At 34.4% G+C, this 6,000-nt stretch overlaps 1 long non-coding RNA gene across 1 annotated transcript in view; it reads right to left on the bottom strand.

The window, feature by feature from the left end:
• LOC308670884 overlaps positions 1-6,000 on the bottom strand; it is a 472,772-nt gene that overhangs the window by 306,081 nt on the left and 160,691 nt on the right. The window lies entirely within an intron of this gene.

Below are 6,000 nucleotides of genomic sequence, written 5' to 3'. Positions count from 1 at the left end.
TAATATACCCAATCCATACTGCCTCCATACTGCCTCCAGAGAATTCCAGAGAAATCTATATTTTTTATCTTCTGGAAGGCCATGAGAATGGGAGTAATCCTTGCCTCAAGGTACAGCTGTTCAAAAGGAGGGAAATTTCCACTGAGAAAGCATTGTCTCTCTCTCACACACACACATTGTCTTTCTCTCTCTCTTGCTTTCCTGTAGTTAAGTAACATAAGCACCACCTAACTCTAAACAATGAAACATCTTTGACGAAGTTCAAAATTACTGGAAATCGCTTGCCGCCCACTGTGTACTGCACAGGACCCAATGATGATGATGAACTCCAGACAACTTGGATAATATATTGGATACAGTCCTCTTGAGTAATCCTTTAAGAATATATTGTAATAAAAAATTGAAAGATTTTTATGTTAATTTTTGTTAAGTTAGATTGCATTAAATGTACGTGGATTATTGTGTTAATAATAGATTTCACTGATTGTTAAAAGAAAAGCCTTCTAACATCCATTATCTATCTAGAGGCTGCTAATAAATTGTACATGTTACATGCAAAGGTAATACTTAAATTATCCTTCAACTTCAATGAGGAATGTTTACTTGTATTCTAATCAGTTCCATTGACTGGATCATTGGTAACAGCTGAGCGGTTATGACTAATAATATTACTGATAAATAAGAACAGGGATTTCTTCTTCATAAATTATTAGTAACTTGTTAATTAATCTTATTTTCTGACAGTGTTGTTCTGTAACTTTCTTTCAGTTAGATATGAGGCCATTTGTTTCTTTAAAAAAATTGTAATCTTATACTATACTATTGGCAAATATTAACTTGTTCCTGGCCAATTTTGGCAATGTTTGTGCATCTGAATTTGTCAGTTCTGCCCCTTCCAATGTTCAATAAACTGGTTGAAAGAATTGAATGTTGGCAACCCAATCAAAAACTTATGTATCTCCATACTAAATCATGATCCTGATAAGCTTATAAATTTCTTTCATTTGATTGTTTCTGAAGTGTGCTTAGTGTTTTCAAAAAGCAATAGATGTGAATTGACCTTAAAGTAGACAACATAAAAAGAAATAACAAATGGAGAGAAAAGTAAAATAGTAAAACTTTTCCAATATAGTCCCTGACGTAGTTAATTTTGGAAGCATATTTAGGCACAAGAAGAATAATGAAAGCAGGTTGCAGTCACAAATATCCATTGGCATAAGGGCAAATTGCAAAATTGGTTTCTAGCATCACCTCTTTCCTAGAATGTTCCCTGAAGCTTTTGCTCATATTTACCTGTTTATGGAAAAAATTGATAGACTTACAAATTGGGCTTTGTTTGTAGCAGAGCCATTTTGTTTTTTTTACTAATAATGTTTTTGTGATCTTTGTGGCATACACAAACACATACACACACACACACACACACACACACACACACAGAGTACAGACTATTAAAGAGTCCTCAGACACGGTCCACTACATAGCATGGTGTAAGATGCAAGGACAAAAAGCTTACACTGAACAGCACAACCAAGTAGTTGGCCTTGTGCAAAGGAATATCTGTACAAGTGTATGGAGTAGACACTTCTAAATTCAGTTAGGGGATTCCATAGAAGATTGTGGAGAATAACAACCTTAAGATTATGTAGAACTTCCATATCTATAGAGACATGCAAATACTGCCCAATCAACCAAACATCATGTAATAGACAATGATCAGAAGACAATATTGATGATAAGTTCTAAGTGACATCAACATCAGGAAGAAGTATGAGAATTCAGAGACGTAGCAGAATCAGAGAAGGAGGAACAAGAGAAGATGCAGAAAGTAAAGGCCAATTGGGCCCAGTAATGGTAGGAACACTTGGTGCTCTGACTCCTAAGCTGGGAGAGTGGCTCCAGCTCCAGATTCTAGAACACCAGAGCTCTTTGTCTAGAATAGTGCAGTGTGCTAGGAATAACTAAGATACTGCACAGAACCCAGGCCTCTGGTAGAAGACCTGAGATTGAGGAAAACACATATCACCCACTGGATAATAATAGCAGCATAGCATTGAAAAGGATTGTTTCTTTGTTGTTGCTGGAGATTATGTCTTTGTTTTACAGCATGTCATTTTATAATCTATTTTTTAAAGATCAAATAGAATAGGAAGAATTGTGGCCATGAAAGGATTCATGACACAGGGAAGTGGAACAGTGGTTTCCATGTTTTCTTGAATATCTGCAGAAGGATAATTGAAGACACAATGAAGGAAATGATATGTATTTTCATGTATTTTCATCACACATATTGATATACAGTAACTTCATTTTGATTGACTAAGTGTGAACATCCCTGTTACTCCTAATATAAACATATAAATATAAAAATAAACCTCAGAGTTGTTTCTAGGTTGTACCTGATAGATTTTCAGAATGTGGGACAAAGAACCTGATCATCTACTTGGGGCCACACTTCAGTGCTATTAATATACATTATAATAACTGAGCAAGTTGTATAACAACATGAGATAAGATTCATGTGAAGGTTGACTCACAAAACACCGCAAAACACTTTCTGTTCCCCACTAAACAATGAAGCAAGGGAGGGGAGAGGGATATGATTGGAATGTGTGGGAAGCTGAGAGGGAGAGAAGGAATTTAGGTGAGCCATTTGCAGCTGAAGAAAATCTTACAACCCCAACTTCATGAGCTTTCATGACTTTCAAAAGGTGCAGACTGTTTTCCCAAAATAAAATGTTTAACCTGGATTGATTGACAATGGAGACTGGGCAGCCCCAGGGGAGAAAAAAAGGGGGGGGTTCATTCATTATACTGGGCTTTGCTTCAAAGCATCAAAACTGGCTTGCATTCTTCTCTGCCTGTATGGATTTTTTTAGTACAGTTTTACTCTTGGTAATAAAAATGTCCCAGGAATTTCTTTTGCTGTGCATGCCAAGGGGACAGTTGACAATTAGTCTGGCAACATGACAAAACCATATTGATGGGTGTTCATTACTGGATTGCTTGCAAGGTAGTTACAGGTCTGTGATCTGCTCTAGAATCTTTTCAGGTATTAGTGTCAAACTATTTGTCCTTTAGTTTTCCCAATAATCCTTTTTTGAAGATGGGGCAGTATTTGCTTACCAATTCTTCACCAGTTCTTTAGCATTTATCAAAGATATAGTAGGTTTTAATATTAAAAATAGATTTTATAATATATTAATTGTAACCTATCATATTTATTACATTACATTATATTAAAATTATTAGTCATTTGCTATAAAAGGCAATTCATCTGATCCCAGGGATTTAAACTTATTTAGAGTAATTTGCAGAAATGCTTCAACTTCACATATGCATAGACCTTCCTACTATTTTTTTCTGACTTCTACATAAGCTTAAAAACAGGTACTGTTGCTTTAACAGTTACAGTAACCTTAATGAGAGAATTCCATTGATAAAAATTGATACAAAAATTATTGTTGCCAGAAGAATTTACAATAATAATTGTTTATGTTATGGAAAGCTGCACAAATAACTTGGGTGCATTTAATACCAAATTCATTCAATAAACCCAAATGGTCTTATCAAACTCAATAGTACCTGGCTTACGTGGATATTGATGTGAATATTGAAACAGACCTGATTGCTCTCCACCCACACATGGAAGAGGCCCCATGACTAGAAGTGAAGTCAGAAGAAACAGTCACTTTAGTCAACTCTAGTTGTGGAACAGGGGTGGGGTGGGTAATATCATTCTACATTTTCCTCAAGAACATGTTTCCACCCATTGGAAAAAGTTCCCATATAACAACAGAAATTAATCTCTGAAATGTTTTTCTCCACATTTTTATAATTGTATCCATCGGTGCCTGAGGAGGTATCCATTCCTCCTAAGTTTAGAAAAAATGAGTAAGCTTTCAATGTAATGAACACTAAATTCCCTGCATTTAATGGAAAACAGTGTGTCAAGGCCCAGCAAAGCATGATGCTGTAACAATTATACCTTTTAATAGGAATTAAATTAACTCCTTTCACTTGTTTAATGGAAATCTGGGAGACATTCACCTAGTGAATAAAACAGAAAAGGCAATAACCTCTGAGAAGAGACAGAATCTTACATGGCTATTAACTATACAAGTTTCATATTGCTACAATGAAACAATGGGGGAAAAAGATCAATGAGTCAAATTTCTCAGATGTATCATTACTGCGAAAGTATAACAATAGAATTCAGCAAAAGTGAAGATATTTTTTAAAAAAGTCAGTTAAAGGTTTGTTTCTTGCTTTTCACTAAATGCTTTTCAGTAAATGCTAAAAGGATTAACAATTAGAATCTCAGGAAGGGAAACATCTAAAAGAATAATATTTACAATTTAAATCAAAGTTCCCAAGAAACTATTTTCATAAATGAAATCATGTAGATCTATATAAAAAATGATCTCACTCACAGACTGTTTTGTTCAAAATAATGCAAAAAAGTTATCAGAAACCATAACGAAGTTCCACGTTTTCTGGAGTAGAATTCTACATATCAAGTATTATATACCATTGAAATAAAATAGACAAATCCTAAGGTTAAAAAGATTCTTGGATGCATATATAGCCTCTTGGTTCATAACCCTGCAGTAGCTTTAATAGTCCTTGACGTATGGCCATTTTTAATAGCTGTTCAAAGTTAGAATGGCATTGAAAAAGTTGGCTTACAACTGGTCCTCATACTTATGTCTGTTGCAGCATCTCTGCAGTCACATAATCAAAATTTGGGCACATGGTAAGGGGCATATATTTATGATGATTCTGCAGTATCCCAGAGTCATAGGATCATTATTTGTCACCTTCCCATGGGGTTTCTGACAAGCCAAGTAGGAGGAGCTGGATTCACTTTGTGACCATGTGATTCGCTTAGCAACTGCAGCAAAAAACATGCCACTTACTTGCTGTATTGCTTAGCAAGGAAAGTTCTGGTTGCCATTGTGATTCTAAATTGAGAACTATTTGTACAGAAGTCCGTAAAACGGCTATCAGAATGGGACTCAGTAATGGATTCTATAGATCCCGAATCCCTTCTTTCTTGCCATAAAAGCTTCAATATGAAATCTCCGTATCCATTCTGTTTTCCTGGAAATATATGAAATTATGTAGTAGCAATAAAACTTAATTTGGATCCTTGTCAAGATTTTATTATTTCTATAACTGATTGGAAGATTGATGGGCTACTTAGCCTGACACTGAAATCTAATATCCAAGAATATATTAAATGGGCAGCAGAAGGCAAAAATTACTTTTTTCATACCTACTTTTTATTTTTGCTGAATTTCCTTCATTACAACCATCTTTTAGTTACTTGGCAACTGTGATGTATTTAGTCTATCTGTGTCATTTTTCCTCTTTCTTTAGCCAAAATCTCAGATGCAAATTTAAAAGTGTATTTAAACATATTGTATTGTCAATGTCGAATGTTCTTATTAATAGCAAGTTTCTTTAAAAAAGTTAGGGATTGTTGTGAATATTAATTTTATCTATAAATATTTATATTTATTGCTGTCAGTACTTATAATTCATTCTAGATAACACTGCAAAACTTTCCTTAACATTAACATTTCAGTTTGGTTTTTAGTATTGCAGCAACATTTTAATACCATTTTATTATTATTTTCTAATGTTATACAGAACTCTATATAAATTACGAACCATAGCTCTTCATTCCCTTTTTCATTTCTCCAGGCATTCTTTGTTTCTTCTTCCACAGAGAGATTCAAAAACACTAGAGCTTTACTTTTAATCATATCAAACTCTTTTTGTAGCATTTTATCAGTACACATGTATTTGAGTAACATAAAGGCGAATAAGGTGCCAGTGGAATGATGGAACTTAAATCAGTGACAGCTTATATATTACAACTCTGAAAAGTCTAATAAAAAGTAGGCCACTGGAGAAGTGAAAGGCCAGTAGGCAGAAACTCAACTAACTGAAAAGGGAATTTTGATGAATCCTTATGAGCCGCATGATAAAGAT

This window comes from Vipera berus (assembly GCF_964194415.1).
Source record: "Vipera berus genome assembly, chromosome: 7".
Lineage (NCBI taxonomy): Eukaryota > Metazoa > Chordata > Lepidosauria > Squamata > Viperidae > Vipera > Vipera berus.
This window is presented reverse-complemented; position numbering and strand designations above follow the sequence as displayed.